Source organism: Bos javanicus, chromosome 7 (genome assembly GCF_032452875.1).
Source record: "Bos javanicus breed banteng chromosome 7, ARS-OSU_banteng_1.0, whole genome shotgun sequence".
NCBI classification, from domain to species: Eukaryota; Metazoa; Chordata; class Mammalia; order Artiodactyla; family Bovidae; genus Bos; species Bos javanicus.
Genome location: NC_083874.1, coordinates 79,765,946 through 79,788,437, shown reverse-complemented (window position 1 = coordinate 79,788,437; position 22,492 = coordinate 79,765,946). Strand labels below are relative to the sequence as shown.

Here is a 22,492-nt window from a genome sequence, read left to right as displayed (position 1 = left end):
TCGGGATCAAATAATAACTTAAGACAGTCTTTTCTGTTAAGATTCCTCTCCCAACCCCCTCGAGTCGGCTACTCCTTCCGGATCTGTGACTGCTTCAAAAGTGTGGACCTCAAATTTCCTCACTGTTTTTGTTGACTCTGGGCTTTTTATTCAAGGGTCCGTCTGGCAGCAGGAGATGTCCTACAAACACATCAGCAATAGCAGATGGCAAATGCTTAAAATAAAAAGGATATAAATGATGTCCTCCTACATATTTACATTTACCTGCTCCAGACATTATGCATTTGGGGTTCTAGCCGTTATTAAGTGTGAGCATACGTTACGCCTGTAATGACCTCATCATGTTTTGTGATTATGGGCTGCAGCCGCCAAACACTTGCAGACGACACTGTGAACTTGAAATTGGCACTCCAATCTCCCCGCGGCCTGTCAGTCACAAGAAGCGCATCTTTATGCCAGCAAGCCCCTCGCATGGAGTCTGACATGGCAATCTTCAGTAAATTACCCTGTCACTGACAATCTTGCAGTTATCTCGCAAACAATCAAGCAGGCAATCAAACTGTTCTGAATTGCCAGTTCAGGACCTGAGAGGCTGCCGACGTCTCCATTCAACAGGGGCGCAAAAGCGGCTTGGCCCCCGCATGACATTGGATGATTTATTTTTTTATTTATCCGCCTACTTATTTGTTTGTCTGCTTGGCTTTCTCCTGGTGAGAGAGGTTTGCAGAGTCTTCGAAAAGGGCCCCGTTCTGACTCAGCGGTTATGGGAAAGTTTGACCCAGGCCTTTCCCATCAGCTCACAGCGGGGTCCTACGTCCGCTTCATAAACATTCTTATTTACTCCACTCTGCAAGATGCGGCTGCAGAGCATTAACTAGGTGCTTTCTGTTAGAACACACACTGAAGAAAAGTTCTGGCTGTATGCCACGCACAGACATCATATGCTAATGGGAATGGCCATTTCAGAGAAATATGGACAGGGAGAAATTTTCTGAGAACGGTAGGTGAGGCATTCTTTGTATTGCTTTTGACAAAGAAAATCAGAGAGAATCTTGCATAACAGTTCTGGCAACGTGACACTAAAATCAGGTTAATGCTAAATGGAAAGCTTTGGATTGGCATTCTCACGATAAGAAGCCAAAAGTCTACACAGTGTCTGCATGGAGGTAAGAACCTGGACTGTGAATTCCTCTAGTCCCTGGCTGTGTCAGCTTAGAAAGAAAAAGTTTAAAAGTTTAAAATCAAAGTTTTCCTGGCTGAAACTCAATTTCTTTGCCTTTAAAACTGAGTGATAACAATGCATATATCATAGGGTCATATGATGGGGAATGGACAGATATAATATCAGTCGGGCATACAGTATACATGGACAGAGGATAAGATGGTTGGATAGCATCACTGACTCAATGGATATGAGCTGGAGCAAACTCCAGGAGATAGTGAAGGACAGGACATGCTATGGTCCATGGGGCTGCAGAGTTAGACATGACTTAGGGACTGACCAATACAGTATATGTTGAATGATAGGAATTACTATAACCAGAAACTCCCTGAAGTTTTCCACTTTTTCAGTGGATAAAAATGGGATATAAAGAAATAAATGAAACGAATGTCTCCTGATTAGAGTGATTCATGGGTAGGTTGCAGTTGGGCAAGAATGCTATGTTTTCAAATAGGGATAAGTTAATAATTGATGGTAATAATAAATGCTATAGGTTGTACAGGATTTACATATATTCTTGATTTATATCCTTATGGCAATCCTACAAAGCAGAAAAATAGAACCCTTAAGCTGCAGACTCTGGATTGGGGTGTCTGGGTTTGAATCTCAGAGCAGCTAGTACCCATCTGGTGACCGTGGGCAATTAAGTGCTCTGTGCCTCAGCTTTCTTAGCCACAAAATGAAGAAGATGATGACAAGCACTGTTGGGAGGATGAAAGCAGTTATTCCATATTCAGGACTTGGAAGAGCACCTGGTGTAGCAAGTACTCAGAACAACACCCATCCTATAGAGTTGGAACTGAGCTCGGAGAAGCTAAGTAAATTCTTCGAGTGGTCAAGAAGCAGCTCTTGAGAAAAAGCAGAAAGAGGCAACCCATGAGATCACCACTCACTGTCTTCATCATCGGAAGGAGGAGATGCTTCCTTCCCAAAGGGAGCCTGAAGACAGGGCAGTGGACACTCATTAAGCCGGGAAGGCATGAGCCGCAGCGAGATTTAATCACTTCTGAAGGCTTGTCTGCCCTACAGCTGAGGAAGAGTCTGGCTGGTTGAAATGAACATCTGAAAAAGGAATCAACATGAGAAACAAGATGCCTGGGAATTCACTGTCTGATATGCAGGCTGCTAAGGACCACACTGTTTACCTGGGAGACTCGAGCCCCCCTCCAGCTGTTTACCACTGGTACAAGGTGGCACACCTGGGTGGGCTGCAGGCTGGTGCCAGCTGTTTCCAGCTCCTGCCTCGTTTGTTCCGTAAGGCTTTTTAAGGAGTTCCTCAACAGTCCAGACATTTAACCTCAAAACCTTCACTGAATACTCAACAGTGATGCTACTCTCGGGGGACAGGGGCCACGGGTAAACAGAGAAGCTGTAGCAAACAAGTGAGTATTTCCAAGCTGGCTGAAACATACACCTCTCTTCTGTCCGGGGAAGGCTGCCCGAGTCCATGCATCACTCCTGTAGGAAAGTGAAGTCTCCAGGAATGAGACGAGGGTTATTTCATTTCCTCTCTGATCTTTGTAAACTGGGCAGCTTTGGGAGAATCCGGATGGAGGCATTTGGGTCTGTTCTTGGTGCCTGTTGTTCCTTGCAGCTTGGTAAGCAAGTGACTCCCTCAACGACCTGCATGAACTCTCTGGCTTTTGTGGGTATTAAAGGCTTCAGAGGAAGATTCAAATTTACTTTTCTCAGTTTTATTTTGTGACAGGGTGGCACAAATCAACTCTCACAATTTACTTCAGGTGCCATGGATAAACTCTGCCAGTGTCTGTAGGCAGCACGGGGTTGGGAACTCATCGGCAGCTCATGAAAAATGAGCCCCACTTTTTCCAGATCATGGATTGATGAGAGGGACCACCAACCATCAAATCTACCTTTCCCATTCAGTAGGATGGACTGGTTAAAACACTGGCTTTCAAGACTACATAGTCTTTCATTTATCGGATGTTCAAGAACAGGCAAAGTTCATGACTTATAGTAGAAATGTTAGAAATTGTAGTCACCTTTATAGGGAGGTATTGCCTGGAAAAGAATATAGGGGACCTTTCAGGTTCTTGGAATTTTCTAGATTATCTTATTCTCTTGACCACACAAGTGATTATGTCAATAAAAATTCATCAAGGTGTATATTTAAGATTATGTACTTTATGTATTTGCCAACAGATTGACTTTGGGCAAAATAATCACCCTCCCTATGCCTTGTCTTCCTTAAGTACAAAGTAGGCATGATGATGATGATAATGGTGATGCTGCTGCTGCTGCTAATGATGACGACCTCACAGGAGCATTGGGAGGATTAAATAAGAGCACCTAGTAACCTACTGCGGTTGCTGTTTAGTTGCTAAATTGTGTCTGACTCTTTGCAACCCCATGGACAATAGCCTGCCAGGCTCCTCTATCCATGGGATTTCCCAGGCAAGAATACCAGAGTGGGTAGCCATTTCCTATCCAAGTAACCTACTACATGCTTCCAAGTAATTTCTACTTCTCTTCTTTTTGAGTCTTCTTGGCATCATATAGGTCTGTTTCCCATACAGAGTACAGTACTTGTCACATTCTCATCCCTCCCCCCCCCAAAAAAAAACATGGAATCCAGGTAGTAAACCCAATAAATCCTAGGGCAGTTTTTGAGATCACCTGAATAATGGAGAGGTGGGGGGAATGAATGAAGCAGTGGTGAGAAGGAAGGAGGTGACAAGTTGGGGCAAGAAGGAGACCTGTGCTGTGGGCTCTTTGTGATGGACACAAAGAGGGAGCAAGGAGGGGTGCTGGAGAGCAGGCTCCACTGCAGGCTGGCAGAGGCCAAAGGCTCCTGAATTCTAGCCAGACACATAAAGGGGTTCTTGAATGAAAAAAGAAATACAGCGACCACAGGATTTGACTTGCCTTGGGAGTTATTTTGTTTTAAGGTGAGCTCTTATAGGATGTGCTGAAAGTGTATGGGGTCCCTGGCTAATATTTTCCTGCCAGGCCTATATCTGGGTAAACAATCTGAGTTACCCAGATCAGCATATCAGCACTATTCTGGCAGCCTGATCTTACATAAACTTGCAGAAGAAACACTCCTTCAGCCAGCAGGAGCAACTGACTCACCAATCTGCTCTCTGGTATTCAGGCTGGGTGTTGGACCTTGAGATAACTCAGAAATGCAAATCTCCAAACATCTCAGGGTATCTGGTCAACCGTACATGCGTGGGGGTGAAGGTGAGGACGGGGAGAGGGTCAGAGAGCACGTGAAAGGAAGAAATAGGACCCAGGGCTCCTGAGGGCCCTAGTCCAGGTGAGGGCACTGCATTGCTGATCCTGGCCAGTCTCTACCACTGGGACAGCACTTATAAAATTTTAAGGCAGGTACTCCAAAGCTCAGGGAACCACTGTCCAGGGCAGCACTGGGCTCCTATCCTAGTTAAACAAATAGGCTTTAGAGTCAGAATGGTCTGGTTTTAAAGCCTGATCTATCTATCATTCATCAGCTACGGTGAGTGACCTCCTGTGACTCGGTGTTCCCAACTACAGAGTGGACTTAATAGCACCTATGTCGCTGAAGATCAGGGAGATGCTTATAAGATGGTCCATGTGAAATGAGAAGATGAAGGTACTGCACTAAACACAGAGGAAGAGCTCAATAAACGGTTGAGGCTGTTTTTAATGATATTTCCTGCTCTCCACCAGGGAAGGGCACTCTTCTATTTGCATTTTACCCAATGCCTGCTGACAAGTTGGAAGTGAGGGATAATTGAAAGTATTCCAGCTTGATGTAACTAAGAAGTGAAAGGCACAGGCAAGGCTGACTTGATTTAACCTGGCAATATGAGATTAGTTCTTCATTGCCTCTGTTAGGTCTCCCGCACTGCCAACCTTTTAAAGCAATAGATTGGCTGACAGGGTGCTCATTTGGAAGGTTTCACCTGCCATTAATACCCTGGCTGCCTGATGGCCCATCGTTCGGCAGGCATCTCGCCTCTCCCCCCATGGGGCACCCGCCATTCTCAAACATTGCAAGAAGTAAAATTGTATTTGCATTCCTTCTGGAAGGCCTGTTGGAAGTGTTCCTCTTGCTTCCTGTCAACTCTTTTTGTCAGTCTCTGAATTCCAAGGCCTGGGATCCTTGCCCCCAAAGCACCTTCCAGCTTTTCTTATAACTTAGCAGTGGAAGATCCATCATGTCCAATTAGAGACCTGGCAGAATGGAGGCCCCCACTAAGAGCTCCTTTGCTGGCTTTCCTGGTCTTCAGGATGGATGTGGGAAAGAAAGCAAAGACTGCCTAGGAAAACCCAGGCACTGCTACTGAAGGCAGTGATATGATCCAAGTAAAACCTCTTTTTGATGTGATTCTGGTTTACCCTGAAGCTACTGGGGCATCTGGTCGACTCCATATGCATGGGGATGGGAGGTGAGGGATGGTAGAAATCTTATGGCAATGAACTTGAAATGTGTGTCTAGTTTTCTTTTTTGGGGGGGTGGGGGGTGGGGGGAATGATTCTTCACCAAAAATAAAACAAGTGGACCAAAAACAAAAACAAACACTATCAACCAAACCCTTTAAAACCAGTGCTTCTCAAATTCTAACCAGCATCAGAATCACTTGGGGGAACTTGCTAAAATGTAGATTCTAATTCTGTAGCTTTAGAGTTTGGGACTTGAGAGCTTGCATTTCTTATAAGCTCCCAGGTGATGCTGACGCTGGTGTTCTGAGCACGTACTTCTATAAATCAGGCACCAAACTGCTGATGGTCAGGTTACGCTCCCAGATTTCCTGTCCTGGAATCAGCTCAGTGATGTTAAAATACTGATCGTTATCTCACCCACACCTACTGAATTCCTGAGAGTGGAAACTGGGAATCTGCATTTTAAAGAAAATGCCCCACATGATTCCTTTGCTCACTACAGCTTGAGACCCCCCTGCTCTCAATGACTGAAAACACCTTTCAGATATCCACAGCAGCACAATTCACCCTCAGGCAACTTATGCCTCCTGGGAGAGAGTAACAAGGGTTCCCTAAAATAGAGAGTGAGGTGGGACAGGAGGGTCTGCAGTCAGACAGTCTAGGGGGTGCTGGTTAAACAAAGGTAAAGTGGTTTCATCACAGCGGGATTTCTCAGAGCCTCTGTTGAGTGACTATGCATTAGGAATCTTTACTGTTGCAGTGGAGTGTGCAGTATTTCCTGACCATGGACACTTTTTGGCTGGGAGCATCTCCATGCCAACAGTCTAGTGTCTTACTAGTTGGGACGCACTTCAGGAGAACACAGGGCTCTAGGTTTGGGGATTCTCCCCTAGGAAGGACCAGCCAAACCTTCATCTACTCCAGTCACAAGTGACAGCTCCATGCTTTACTGACCATCTTGTAAAACACAGGCTTGGGGTGGTCAGGCCTAATGCAAACTACACCATTGAAACAAGCACATTGGCTCAGAGCCTCTGTCCTTGTGCTCCCAGAGCCTCCCAAAGCCCGTGCATTTCAGCACAGGGATCCTGTGCTAGGTGACAGCATCCCTGGGGGTCAGCACGACCACGGATCATCTAATAAGAGCTAATAGCTGCTCTTATGAAGAGCTTACTAAGTGCCAGGCACTGGGCTAAGTGCTTTACATGCATCCTCTCATTAAATTACCATCAGAACTCCAGGCATCATCAACACTGCTGTTTACAGATGAAGACTTGCAGATTGAGAGAGATTAAACACCTCACCTAAGACCATGCAGCTTTTATCTGGTGGGGCTGTTCTTTTTTATTTTTCACAGAGAACATTTGTAGTTTATTCAAAACTGTAAGAGTGCCAACGTGAAGACAGTTTTCCACACGGTGTCTACACTCCTTTGCTTGGAACGTGTCTGGGCTCCACCCCGAGACTCACCATCATTTGAGGTAACGCGAGGAGGCCCAGGAATATGAAGCATCTGGGCGTGACCCCGAAGGTCCTGGTCAAAACCCAGCCATCAAGGATGGTCTTACTATCTACACACAGCCCGAGGTCATGTGTACAAGAACCCGGTGAGTCTCAGGGAGCAGACCCAGTCTGCTTTGTGTCTTCCTGAAATGAAATCTTCTCAAATTACCTGCTTCTAACATGCTTCCCCTGCAGCCAACGTGGCCCTCCTGTGGTCTGACCCTCCAGAACACCACCGGAATGGGAAGTACCCCTGTGAATCAGGGCACACCAAAACACACACCTACCTGCAGTGTGCAAAGCCACAGGGTTTGGAGTCCCACATTCCTCATCGAAGTCGCTCTAACATTGCACCAGAATTTCCCCCGACTATGTCCATGTGGTCTCTGACCCTTGGACTGTCCCATGAGCATAAGAACAGAAACCCAGTGACCTCACACACCTCGCACGGGCTGCTGTGTCCCCTGCTTCACAGGTGCCCCTGAGTGGTGCCCACAGGTGACACCTGCCAGAGACAAGCACTCGGGGTTAAAGGGTGCTGGTTAACTGGAATGCAGCTCTTTGCCTTTCCTAAGGAGATCGTTGTACATCTGGTCATATGTGGTTTGAAATCATAAATGTTTGGCTTCTCGGGTGCTGGTCCTGGAAGCTCCACACCAGTTCCTGTGCTGAAGGACTGGATGCTGAATCCTTGTTTGCTACAGAAAGTTAGAGATGATCCTTAAGGCAGGGAAAATGTTTTAGCTGCTGGAGCTGATACCATGCTTGATCTACCCAGTTTCGTCTCAATGTTCAGATCAACACAGAAATCGGCTTTCTTTCAACCAATCCTTCCAATCTTAGTTCTGCCTCCTGAGGATGTTGTGCGCCTCTGGTTCTGGTTGATCGACCACACCACTGCCACCCGCAGAGGCGACGATGGCATGGCGGCGGCTGCACTGTCTAGGGCTGGGATTTGAACCCAGTTTGTTGCACTCCAAAATAAAATCCTGCATGAGGCTGCCATGACAGGTCTGCTACTGTTAAACATTCTGAATGGCCAATACACAGGAGCAGCTTATCTGCCACGTGGCCATGCTTAGTGCTCGTGCCAAGCTCTTTAAGGCAGGACTACATCAAACAGAAGAGGGACGATTTAAAGCCATAGGGAAGGGTGATTTATTTTGAAAAACCAGGATGCAGAATGTTTTAGCTGCCCTCCACCCCAGCTCCTCACTTCACCCAGCTTCTACTTCCGCCTCGGGTAGACCGCCACAGGTCTCCTCGCCAGCAGCTTAAGTTTCTCTGTGCTTTCTCAGTCTGCGCCAAACATCCTGATCCAGCCACCAGCCAGTAATGCCCACAAGAACCCTTTGAGGCGGATTCTGTGTGGCTCATATGGTAAAGAATCTGCCTGCCGTGTGGGAGACCCAGGTTTGATCCCTGGGTCGGGAAGATCCCCTGGAGAAGGGAATGGCAACCCACTCCAGTATTCTTGCCTGGAGGATTCCATGGACAGAGGAGCCTGACGGGCTACAGTCCATGGGGTTGCAGAGTCAGACACGACTGAGTGGCTAATACTTTCACTTTTCTTTTTATCTTCTGTGAGCTCCACCTTGCTGGTGAAGAAGTGGAGGCTCAGAGAGCTTAAAGGTCTTGCCCACAGTCACACAGGAAGTACATGATGGAGGAGCGATTGCCCGCTAGGCGGTCTGTGCTCTTGGTTTCTACCCTTCATTCTTCACAGGAGGCTGCAAGTGGCCACCACCATTTCAAGGAGCCCTGTGAACGCTGCAGGACTTGGGGAAGGCAATGCCAAGACTTCAGAGAACACCTTCGTTCTCTAGCTGCTGTTTCTTTCAGTCTTTCTCTCTCTTCCTTCTTCCCCTCCCCTCCTGCCTCTCCTCAGCCCACACAGAGCCTCCAAGAACAGTGATCTCACTTGATCAGAAAGTTTCACCTTGGACATCCCTGACAGGCCTCGCTGGCACAGTCTCCCCCATGTTAGCCCAGGGCCATGTTTCTATACCCGGGGGCTTTCTCCCCTGCCTGCAGCTGTCTGCCCCTTTCCTGCTACAAAAACCAGCGGCAACAGAGAGCGGGGGCTTCTGATCTCAGGCGCTGACTTCCCCACATGCTGGCCTGGCCCTGCTGCTTGTGGCCTCTCCCAGCTCCATCTACTCCCCCCCACCATGCCTGCTGCCCTCGTCAACTACCATTTCAAAGAGCCCACTGACAGGTCAGACAGAAGACAGCCGATGGCCAGGGAGTCCGGGCCTGGCAGGGGGTGGCAGCCTGGTGGGGTGCCAGACACTGACTAGCTGGGGCCCTCAGAAAAGAAGAGGGCTGTCACCACCGACACCTCTGAGCAACAAGCCGGAACAGTCCCTTTCCGCCTGAGGAGAGGCCCTGTCTCCTGGGGGATGGAGGGCAGGTAGGAGGGCTAGCCCCAAAGCTGAGAGAATTAGCAGGTAAAGAATAAAGAAATACCCCCAGCCCGGCCATGGGGAGAAGTGACCAGACTTGGCTATCAGAAGCTTCCTGCTAGATGAGGGCAATCAGAAGTGCGAATTCCTAAACCTGGCCATTACTCCGCCCCAGGCACTATGCTGAACGCTCCCTAGAGATGTGCTCAATTTAATCCTGACACCCACTCTACAGCGTAGGCACTGAGAACTGGTAAGTACTGCCAATTATGATCCCAGGATCTGGAGGTCTGCAATGCATTGGCTGTGTGGCTTTGGGTTAGTTACTTTGCCTCCCTGAGCCCCAGCGTCCTCATCGGTAAACTGAAAATGATTGTTGTTGTGAAAGACTAAATAAGCTCCGTGCAAAAGCACTCAGTGGATAGTAACCATCTGTTTACTCTGGCTTCTTTGCTACTCCACATTTGGTCAAGTGACCCACACTGTGGGAGGTCGGGACCCACTCAGGACTGATTCCTGGCTGCCTCTGCCTTTCGTTGGAGGAGGATTATGGAGCCTGCCTACCTACTGCGGTCAGCCCACAGGAAGTCAACGCACAGGGTGAGCAAAGTTGGCTACAGAGGTAAAGAGCAGCAGAACCACACGTTCACATCTTTGTGAAAGAAACAGTGTAGCTTACGCTTGGATTTTCTTTGCATTAATACAGTGGTGTCAATGATATGTAGTGACTTGGGTGTCATTGTGTGTGTTTCTTTAATCCTCAAATGAAATTTATTCATCTTATTAATAATCTCTTGAATAAATGACAACTGCTTCTTATCTTAGATACTTCATATTCAAGCTTTCATTCTTCAAGTCACTTAATAATGAATTGACCAAGACAGACGGGAACCTGGAGGTTGTGGGGCTAGACTTGACAGGGGAAACAGTGGACAAACAAATTATAATAGACTTTGCAAGAGTGATAGTGTTTTGAAGAAAAGTAAACGGGGGCCAAGGGTTGAAGACGGATGGAGGAGAGCCAGGGATGGCATCTCTGAAGTGATGACTGGGTGGAAGCCTAAGTGAAATGAGGAAACAAACTGCAGAAACGTCTGGGGGAAAACATTTGGGGCAGAGGGAAGAGCAGGTACAAAAGCCCAGGGATGGAGTGTATTTTGTGAGCTATGGGGAGAACAAAAAGGTGGACACTGGGCCAGTGGAAGGAGAGGGTAAGGAAGAAAGGAGATCAGATGGAAGCAGGGACTTGCTTTTGCAAATGAATGGCCAATGTTGCACCTGGACACCATTCTATGGGAGAGGAGATGCCCTGGGAAAGTCTGAGAAGAGCTGTGATATGACCTGACCTTTAAAGAGGATTCTTCTGAGGGCCCTGTGTGGGATAGACTGGCAGCTGCAGGAACCGTAGTCAGCCTAACAGAGTTGATGGCAGGATGTGGGTGGAGGTGGGAAGACATTAAGAAACCAGGGCCTTAATAATTAGGAATAGAGACTAGAAGGGCCAGAAAAAGGTGTATCTATGGATCTGTGTGACACCATGCAGACAAAGGTGGCAGGTGAGAGAACCAGGGAATGACCGCTCCAGTAGACCTGCCCCAGGGATGTGAGCCTGGGGATGTTCCCGTAGCCTCAAGGCCAGAGTGCCTTAGCTGGTTTCCCCATCGGGCAGCCCAGGGCCACCAGGACTGCAGACATCAGGCCCTGCAGGCACTTGAGCTCTCCGCACAAGGGGACATATTGTGCCAAGTCAGTGGTTTTCAAAGTATCAGCATCTTCTGGGCACTCACTAGAAATGAGCATCAGGACCCCCTACCAGACCTATCGAATGAGAAACTCTGGGAATGAGGCCCAGCCTAACCTATGCCTTACTCCCTTCTAGAGACTCTGATGCCCAATGACCAATGGAAATCACTGTTCTAAGCATTTTGCACGGATGAGCTCATTTAAGCATCACAGTATCCTGTAAGGTAGGATCCATCATTAGCCCCACTTTAGGGAGGACAAAACTGAGGCTCAGAGAAATAGAAGGGACCTACTTACATTCATACCATGAACCAGTGGGGGGAGCCAGAAGGTGAACAAAACCTCCTGACCCCAGAACCTCTTTATCATCCTGCCAGGTTGCCTCTTCCTGCCACAGGCAATAAGGCATCATAAAGAAAGACACTTCTCCGCTGTGAGTATGTGTGTTCCAGAATAATTCAAACAGATCTGTCAGCTTCCTGTCTGAAGGAAAGGGGTGGCTGCGATTTTGGGGACCAAGATGCTCAGCAGAGGAAGGTAAAGCCAGTACTTGGGATAAAATGCTCCGTCTGGCGCACAAGAGCTGGTCTATCCCTACCAGCTTCCCGAGTCTCCCCCTCCTCCACGCTCCACACTCAGTCATCTCAGATGCCCCCAAATGTGCTCTGTGTCCCCTTGCCATTTTCCTCACCCACCATGCCCTTCCCTCTTTTCTTATCTGATTCCTCTCGAGCTTTCAAAATTCCAACTTTACTGGCTTCAATGTCTCTCTTCCAGGCTGCCACTGTCCTGTGGCCTCAGGTCTATCGTGGACACTTAGGACATGGCTTTGACTGGTTTCATGTCTTCTTCACCCATCATTAGACTGTGGGTTCTTTGCGGGACTCTGTGTCTCACGCATCTCCACAGAGTACAGGCTTGGTGTACATCTGTTAAATGAATGAATGATCTGGGGGATTCTGTCCCAGAGTGGCTGGTTTGGGGGGAGGTGTTTGTCATCATCACCATCAATGACAAGGTGTCTGCACAGGGTGGGGACTGGGGTGGGGTGAGTCCCACTTGGGGTGCAACTTTAAAGAAGGCACTCACGGGACTTCCCTGGTGGTCCAGTGGCTGAGAATCTACCTTCCAATGCAGGGAACGCAGGTTTAGTCCTGGTCCAGGAACTAAGATCCTACATGATCCGGGGCAACTAAGCCCATTTGCCTCCATTTCTAAACCCATGCGCTCTTGAGCCTGTGGGCCACAACTGGAGAGGAGCCCCAGAGTGGAGCAACGAAGAGCTTGCACTCCATCTCAAAGACCCAGTGCAGCCAGGAAACAAGACGGTGCTCACTCTCAAGTGCGTCTAGGTCCCAGGTCTCAGACAGACCTTGGCTCAAACGAGCACTGCCAGGCACCCATTCTCTGGAGGGTAACTGGGTCCCTTTGGGGAAGCATGTATTGGATTTAAAGCCAGGAAATAATTGAAAAGGACACATGTCTCCCAGCATTCCTCACAGCACTATTTACTAAAGCTAGGACATGGAAGCAACCTAGATGTCCACCGTCAGATTAACGAATCAGGAAGTTGTGGTACATATACACGATGGAATATTACTCAGTCAGAAAAAGGAGTGCACCTGAGTCAGTTCTAATGAGGTGGATGAACCTAGAGCCTATTATACAGAGTGAAGTAAGTCAGAAAGAAAAAAACAAATATTGTATATTTATACATATATATGGAATCTTGAAAGATGTTAATAATGAACCTATTTGCAAGGCAGCAGTGGAGATGCAGACGTAGGGAACAGACTTGTGGACACAGCGGGGAAAGGAGCAGGTGGGACGAATGGAGGGAGTGGCACTGAAACGTACATATTACCATATGTAAACAGACAGCCAATGGGAATTTGCCGTATGTTGCAGGGAGCTCAGACCTGGCGCTGTGTGACAACCTAGAGGCGTGGGATGGGGTGGGAAGTGGGAGGCAGGTTCAAGAGGAAGGGGACATGTGTACAGCTATGGTTGATTCATACAGATGTATGACAGAAACCAATGCAATACTGTAAAGTAATTATCCTCCAATTAAAAAAATAAAGAAACAACAACAACAAAATAGAGCCAGGAAACCAGGCGTTTGGCTCCTATCTGTCCTTCCCTGCTGTGTGGCCTTCAAGGAGTTACTTTCCCCTCTGGACTTTGCAGCTGCTGGCAGCTGCTGGTATACTGCAGCTTTCCCGCGCCTGACAATCCTGGGCTCCATAGTCTCATAAACGAAAGACATGGTGTCCCTCGGTGTGAGGCCCCACCCCTGGGTAGTGCTGGTAGTCCCGGCTGGGGGCAGATCGATGCTGATACACCTTGAGGACTGAAAAGGGAGGGAATTCCCTGGAAGAGGCTTGAGTTCTGCTGCATGTGGAGAAAGGCAGAAACACTGGGCTCTGAGCTTGGGGGACACCTTGCAGTTTTCTTTCGATTCACATTTGGCCGCATAATTCTGGCCCCTCTCCAATCCCCCAGAGCTCTTGGCTGAGAAGATGGAAAGTCAAAGAAAAGAGCACAGGCCTCGGGCAGCTGTTCTCTCCTCGCTGCGGAGAACGCCTCGCTATTTAAAGTCCAACTGCTCCACTTTCCCCTGCTCGCCCCTGGCACTTCAGCGCAGAAGCACTTTGTGGCAAAAAATGCACTCCAGATCCAAAACTGGGGGGAAAAAGCTAATGCCGAGGCGATTTTTCAGAATGCTGCAGAATTCGTGCTGCTGAGGGGCTGAGGGTGTTAAGCAGATCTGCTCTGCTCTGATCCAGGACACAAAACTCAGGAGCTGTAAGGGGCCCTTGACCATGTGTCCTGAATCCTGATTTGGCTACATTTTAGCTGGGGGACCTGGGTAAGCCTTCTCTCGCCCTTCTTTATCATCTATGTAAAGGATGATAATAAGAGGCTCCTAGGGCTCTCCTGGACCAACACCATGGTTTATTTGGGCAGTCTGGTAACATCTGAGCACCGGCCTGGCCTCTGCTAATAAGGGCTCCATGCACCAGGCCTTTGACCTTGAAACAAAGGACACTCCCTTTGCCAGTACTGTCTAGCCCCTCAGATATGCTTCTGGGAGATGTTAGTGTCTGCATCAGATCTGTCAACCCTGGCATTACTGACCTTTGGGGCTGGAGCATCCTTCGTTGTGAGTCATCCTGTGCAGGATGTTTAGTAGCATCCCTGGCCTCTACCCACAAAATGCCAGCAGTGCCTCCTCTGTTTCTCCTTGCTGCGACTCATACAATGGCAGGCGTGGCCAAGGTGCCCTGGAGAACTCAGTCGTCCCTGGTAGGGAACCACTAGTCTGGACTGAAGGGAGGGTTGTGGGAGCATCAGAGCTAATCATCGCACCTACGCCCTTTAACCCTGAATTTGAAATTTAAATGCTGGTCACAGAAACCAGGGGGGCATCTCAGTCATCTAGGCAGCTTCTCTGGTCAAGGCAAAAAGCAGGAAGCCAACAGAATGATACAAATGTTACCTCTCTGCCACCAGTTAGATCTTTGTTTTGATCCTTTAATTTCCCCAAGTAAGTCCTCAGTGATTTGAATTATCAACATTTTTTGCAGTTATGCATTTTAATCATAATTTTATGATGAATATTTGATTTGTCATCTAATCAGGGAAAAATATACAATTCCTTAAGAGACACTTAATAACCATTTAAGCCTCTAAAGATTTGATTAGAAAAGACTGAAGGTGCTGTGTTAGGTAAACTCATGAACTTTCAACACCTTTTTATTTTCTTCAACAAATTCCATGGTCAAACACATTTACTATGAAAAGAGTTTCAATGGAAAGTTTTACCTAGGAGGCGATGTCCCCTCAAGACCTTTTTTAGCAACAGTACACATTCTGTACTTGTTTGAAGCTTCTTCAGAAACAACTTCCAAATTTTGTTGCTGTTTTAGAAGAAATGAGATGCTGGCTTTAAGGAAGAAAAGCTATGTCACAGTGGCCAGCTGAAAAGCCTGTTTTGAATATGCCTTTCCTGAGGTATCCTCATCTGGGAAATGGAAAAACTATGAAGAGAAAGACTCATAGACCTTGTTGTGAAGACATAGATAATGCAGAAGAAAGTAGGGGTAAATTGGGGTGTGACATTTGCTGTGAAGGAAACACCAGAGAGTGATGGGAGAAAGAAAAGGTGAACCTTCTGTGATAGGCCTTTCTGTGGCCTTTGAGCTGAGACCTAAGAATAAGATGATTCCCAAGTGGCTCAGGGGTAAAGAATCCACCTGCCAATGCATGAGACGTAAGAGATGCAGGTTTGATCCTGGGTTGGGAAGATCCCCTGGAGGAGGAAATGGTAAACCCACTCCACTATTCTTGCCTGGAGAAGTCTGTCATGCAAAATGCCCAAGTCAGAGTATTGCTGGCCTTGGACCAGCATGGGCTGGGGGATGAAACTTAGCCCCCACAAGGCTCAGAAGGCTGGCCAGAGAGGATGAAGCAGGTCTGCTATGGAGGTTACTGGGAACAGTGAGAGGGAAGGTAGGGGCCCATCACAGCAGGCCCTCAGGCCAAGGTGGAACATGCAGAACTCTTAGTTGCCGAACCTACCGATCTAGTTCCATGACCAGGCATTGAACCTGGGTCCCCTGCATCGGGAGTGCAGAGTCTTATCCACTGGACCACCAGGGAAGTTCCCCAAGGTGAAACATTTGATTTTGATGCTAACTATGGGAGAAGCCTTTGGAGGGCATGACATCATCTGTCTACAATGTAAAACTCTCTCTCTGCTTCTGTGTGGGGATAAGAACAGGGGCAAGAACAGCAGCAGGGAAACCTCGTGGGTTGCCTGTTCCCATGATCCAGGTGCCTCCAAAGCCCAGCACAGTGCTCTTAAAATCTTAGTGATTATAGCTTGTATATGCAGTGGAAAGTGGATTCTATCTCTTTTTTTGAACCTCAATAGAATAAAAGGAAACCAAACCCCCTAACTCTCAGTACCCTCAACAGAAGAAGCTTCTCTAGTCAAATGTGCCCAGGAAATTAAAGACCTTATTACAGCTGGAAGGCCCATGTGGTTCGCTAGGAGTTCAGCTGGGGCTAGTTCTGTTTCCCTCCCAAAGACGAGAGCCCCAGTGCCTGGCCAGCTGGCAGTGGCCTCTAGACCAAGTCTTAGTCTTCTAAGCGTTAGATATATTGCTTTGCTCTCTGGGAGCTAATTGGTTATGGCTCCAGCTACATTTGCCACAAGGTCTTTGGACTGCAAAGGGAATCCTCATCCAACCCAATTAATAGAGCAACATTGCATTTTTATGCTGTCCTCCACCCAACCCATCCATCAGTGTGATTTACACACATTAATCAAGGCATTTACAATGGGTTCACCAAGCTTGCTCCCTCATTGGATGGAGAGACCGGACTATTTGGATTCTTCTGGAGTCCCTGAGGTCCCGAGCTTGGCTCTGCTAAACGTACAGACAAGGTGAGTTATTAATTAACAATTGAGATTAATGCCGCAACAGCATCCTTGAATCATGTCAAACCAATTTGGATGGTTATGGGATGGGGAGGAGGCAGTGGGTGAGGGGTGGGTTTTGTCCGTTCCAAGTGCTTCTGGACAGACTCCAGTGTTTTTTCTCCTCATTTAGGCCTGGCTGGAGTGCCCTGAGCTCAGGCCAGCATCCACATCTCTTAACCCTAGGCAGCCTCCTTTGGAGCAAAACAAGGAACTGAGCTTCACAGATGGAGGTGGGCTGGGAAATACCGTTCTGAAAAGCAGCCTGACTGAAGACCTTAACTTACAGAGAGAAAGGTCGATGCTGCTGGTGGAGGGAAGAGCTCCTACCAGGGGTTCCTGACCACACAGATCTGAGGACCTGAGGGAGCTAGGAGGCAGGCTGGAGACCCAGGCTTGATACTGTGATGGGCTTTCTTTCCGCAGAGCCGATGCCCACACTCTGTGGCAGTGTCTCCCTGAAGCTCCCGGTGAATGGCTTCCCGCCCCGTCTGCCTTCACACGCTGGACTGTGACACTAATACTACCATGCTAATACATCTTTCCAGATGGATTCTGAGCTTCAGATGGATTCAGTGAACTCTTTGTGGACACTCTGTGTCATTTGTCTTCATATTTCCAGAGGCCTATTTCCAAAGTCTAACATTTAGTCAGCCCTCAACGAATGTTTGTTAAACCATGAATGAATGACAAATGGAAGGGTGGATTCACACTCTAATGACAGAGAGTTAAAGGCTACTTAAATTTTGAGTACACTGGCCACCTCTCCAACCAGGAATGGAGAGCACTTCTAACACATACTAAAGTTATTTACTCAGAAACACAACAGGAAATTGTGTCCATATTTTTCCAATTCCTTCCTTCTTCCTGAATTAAATTCTCCTTTCTTCACTTCACTCCTCTTGGGTTCTGGAAATACTAGGGGTAGAGGTCTTGGAAACAGGTATCACGACATTGGGCTGTGTCAGCCCATGCAGGGGAAACTATTATTTGAAATTTTTTTTTCTCAAGATGTGGTTGGCAGACCACTTGCATCAGAATCCTTGGTAAAAATGCAGATTCCTAATCCCACATCTGACTTAATAAATCAGAATCTCAAAGGCTGGGGCCAACAAATTTATATATTTAACAAGCTCTCCAGTGTTGTCCTACAACCCTGAGGTCTGATGAACGCTGGTTAGAATCTCACTGGTTATATACCGTGGGGAGATTACAGGTTCGGCTCCATCTCTGTGGATTCAGCATCCATTCTGGACAATGACAACACCATCAGGACTAATAACGTGAAAGCCAAAAACAGCCAACACAAGAGGGCATCCTATGACCTGGGCGCCTTGTAAAACATATCACACACATTTTCTCCCTGAAACGTCACACCTGCTCATGGAGGTGGCATAACTGGGCCTATTTTACAGACAACAAAACTGAAACTTTGGGGAGGAAACTGGCTTGCAGAAGTGGGTTACAGTGACTGACTTCTGAGTCCAGGCTCTTAACCATATTCTGCTACAGTGTCACCTATTCAAAAATCAGGGAAGGGACAGGGGATGCACACAAAGCATCTTTCTTTTCTTTACCTTTTTAAAGACATTTGTTGATTTCTTTCTTTTTTTTTTTTTCCGGCTGCACCATGTGGCATGCAGGATCTTAGTTCTCCCACCAGGGAACTTAGTTCCCAGAACTTACGCCCCCTGTGGTGAAAGCTCGGAATCTTAACCACTGGACCACCGGGGAAGTTCCCAGCATGTAACTTCCAGATCTGTGTTGAAGCAAGATAGAGGGAAACACAGACAATCCCTCCATTGTGGAGGGGAAGCCTTCAGAAGGGCTGTCTCCTGCCTCTCCACCTCTGGGCCTCTGCCCACAGACAGGGCACAGCTTCTGATAGGCTTCTATGAGCACTTCAGACCATAATGGAGGCCAACCTTTCTACACACAGAGGGCCGGAGCGCCTGACTCCAAGGTTCGGGTGATAAACGGATGGAGGGAAGGCATAAGGTCTGTCTTTCCAGGGCAGATGATCCACCAGCGCCTCCCCACCTCGAGGTTCCCACTTTGAGAGGAAATCTACACCCTTTCTCCTACCCCTGGCTGTGATGAACTAAATCTCACACCTCTGTCTTGGTGGTGATAATTAAATATTATCCGCCTGTCACTTGACGCACATGTTGTGTGTATTCTCAGACTTTAATGAGCTCATATTTGTCTTCTGTAAGCAATAATATTTCTTTGAGTCTCTTCTTTTTCAAACTGGGGTGAGCAGTTCAAGCAAAGATCTCTCACTATTAAAAAGACAGTCTGCTCCCATGCATGTCTTTCTGAACCGTGTCTGCTACGTTTCAGGGGCCATGGCAGGTGATGTTTGTCCCTTCAAAATCAGCCAGTACTTCCTGAGGTTAAGCTGGTGGTCACATGGCTGGGGGTGTTGGGAGACTTTGAAAGTGATGAGAATAAGAAGGTAGGAATCGATAAATTGTTTGGCGGGGCATATTTTAAGGCAGCTTTTTCCAACATCTCATCTAAGAACCACAGAGGCCAGATGGTTTCTCATCTAAGAACCACAGAGGCCAGAAAATATTTGTGTGATCAATTTTCCAAGTTTTCTGAGGAAGGTACTTAGTACCATTCTAGAGGCATGGGGCTTCCCTGGGTGGCTCAGTCAGTAAAGAACCTGCCTGCAATGCAGGAGACCCAGGTTCCATCCCTAGGTCAGGAAGATGCCCTGGAGACGGAAATGGCTATCCACTCCAGTCTTCTTGCACTGGAAATTCCATGGACACAAGAATCTGGTGGGTTACAGACCATGGGGTCACAAGAGTCAGACACTACTTAGCGACTAAGCTACCACCACCATTCGAGGTGCCTAGGAGAGAAGTTCATTCATTCCATATAACAGATGTGTTAGTTAAGTGGCTCTCAGAGAGAACCTGCATTAGCACCCTCTGGAAATTTACTAGATATTCAAATTCTTGCATCCTTCCCTAGACCTACGGAATCAGAAAAGGGGGTAGGACTAACAACCTGTGTGTAATCAAGCCCTCCAGGTGGTTTTGCTATAGGCTCAACTTTGGGACTTCCCTGGTGGCTCAGACGGTAAAGCGTCTGTCTACAATGCGGGAGACCTGGGTTCGATCCTTGGGTTGGGAAGATCCCCTGGAGAAGGAAATGGCAATCCACTCCAGTACTCTTGCCTGGAAAATCCCATGGACAGAGGAGCCTGGTAGGCTACAGTCCATGGGGTCGCAAAGAGTCAGACATGACTGAGAGACTTCACTTTCACTTTCAACTTTGGAAACTACTAGAGTCGGACACGACTGAAGCGACTTAGCAGCAGTAGCAGCAGCAGTGTCTGCAGGCATTAAAACGTCTTGATTCGCCGGGCAAGAATACTGGAGTGGGTAGCCATTCCCTTCTCCAAGGGATGTTCCCAACCCAGGGATCGAACCCGGGTCTCATGCATTGCAGGCAGATTCTTTAGTGTCTGAGCCACCAGGGAAGCCTCTCATGGAGGAACTCAGGTTGAAAAAGGCTGCAGAGGACTTCAAATATCTATTTCCATATTTGCATCTATATTTATCTCTGTTTAAAATAAAAAAAGATCTATCACTTTAAACTTGAGAGTTAAAAAAAAAATGTAGAGCGTTCCTAGATGGAAAAATGATTTGGCTCTTCCAGCTTGCTCTGGAAGGGCACTCTATTATCTTCTCCATTCATGAGGTTTATAACAAATGCGCTCACTGCAGCTGCTCCCCAGGCCTGGGCGTCCCTCCGACCCACCCACTGCCATGTCTAGAGACCCACAAAGCTCTCCCTGAGAACTGGCAAAGCAGGCCAGAGCCTGGGGCAGAACTCCCACCCCCACCCCCAAAATGAGTAGAACAGGATAAAATTAGTCTGCTGCAGGGCTGGGTCTGGAGTTGATGAGGAACAACTTCAATATTTATCAATAAACCCCATACTGCTGAGCACACGTCCTGGGGAAGTAACTAACCATAAAAAGGATACTCTGCACCAAGGAATCTCCTCCAAAAAAAGAACTCAGTTCATTTGTGAATTGCTTACGCCAGGTGAGAGAGAATCCCTGCCTACCCCTCTCACCTGACATAAGCAACTCTGAATTAACTGGGAGTTTCTTTTTATAAATACTGTGCAGAGCCTTTTTTTTTTTTTTGGTGGTTAATTACTTCCTTGGGAGGTTTCTTTAATGGTTCCCATAACAAGGCTATTATTGTCTTTAGCATAATCACTGCCTCCTTTGCTTCTGTGGCCTGCCTTTCGGATGCCTCTTGCCTCTGTCTGCCAGGAGGGACCCTGAATGGTGCACTTTGGGCAGTCCTCAGGCTGGGGACTTGCAAGGTATCTCCCCCAGCCCCATCACTTCAGGAATTTTCTCCTGGTGGGAGCTGGGATCCGAGTGGGGCTGGTGGAGGGAGAAGGGAGTGGTGCAGGGCACATCTGGAGGAGATTGGGTCCCCCTCCCTTGGGTGCAGCGTTTCAGCCATTTGCTAGGCTTTCAGCTGCTGACACCAGTGCCAGGGAAGGAAGCCAGTTCCTTTCTGGAAGGTGAAGAGCAGGCCTGTAAGCAACCGCTTTGCTTGGTGAGACCACCAGGGACCAGATGCAAAAATAGTGACTATTACCAGGAAAAGCAGTGCAATGTCTGACTGTCTATGTTGGAAAAAAAATGTATTACAGACTTATGCCTCACTTCATTCAAAAATGAATTAAAAGTGGCTTCTACTTGGGCTAAATGAATGAATGGGAGCATTGTGTCAAGTCTATAAACTTTTTGTGACTGGTGTACTCCTATCAGTGTACACAGATTTGTTTACCTAGGAGCTATAGAGGTGTTACAACTGCAATAATAGGTTACGGGAATTGCAAAATGGGAGGATGAAGAAAAACAGAAATAGGATGTCTGTTACTTTCAGCCTACACCTCCAGACACTACTGAAGCCGGCCCCCTGGGGCCATGAGGGCAGGCGCTGACAGTCCCAGGGTGCAGGGATTGGCAGATATGAGAGAATACATGTTTTTGTTAAATAATCAGACTCATACCTTCTTATACCCAGAAACAGTTTCTGCCCTGAGGAAATGCTGACCACATGAGTCATTCTGGTAGGGGTGGATGACGAACCTGTACTCATGTTAGGGGACCCTGACTCTGTGTTCCTAGGATATCAGGTGGTCCACGTGATACCGCAACCCCATTTAGCCCCCAAATCTCAGGACTCCATCAGGGAATAAACAACTCAGGAAAATTCAGCTCAGAAGTATAGAACAGAGATCAGCAAACTTCTGATAAGGGATCAGAGGATAACAATTTTAGGCTTTGTCTTGGCCAACTAACCACTATTGCCTTCATGCTGGAAGCAGGACAAAACATAAACAAATAGGTGTGGCTATGTTCCAATAAAACTCTACATATGGACACCGACATCTGAATTCTACATAGTTTTCATGTGTCATGAAGTATTTTCCTTCTTTATATATTTTTCCCCAACCATGAAAAATGTAAAAACCATTTTTTTGCTTGTAGGCTCTGCTGGTACAAAGACAGGCAGTGGGTTGGATCTGGTCCAAGGGCTGTGGTTTGCCAACCTTTGGTTAGAACATGGATTTTGGAGTCAGAGCTGGATTTGGATTGTGATTAAAACAGAAAGATTGTGATTAAAACAGAAAGAGAGTCACAGATGTAGAGGACAATCTTATGGTTACCCAGGAAAAACGATGGGGAGGGATAAA

The 22,492-nt window shown here is 47.4% G+C and overlaps 1 protein-coding gene and 1 non-coding gene across 4 annotated transcripts in view; both read right to left on the bottom strand.

Moving 5' to 3' along the window:
* LOC133251611 (teneurin-2) overlaps nt 1-22,492 on the bottom strand; it is a 764,810-nt gene that overhangs the window by 105,689 nt on the left and 636,629 nt on the right. The gene's annotated exons all lie outside the window — the stretch shown is intronic.
* TRNAG-CCC (transfer RNA glycine (anticodon CCC)) lies at nt 15,852-15,924 on the bottom strand. The gene has a single exon. It is a non-coding gene; the product is annotated as a tRNA-Gly (tRNA).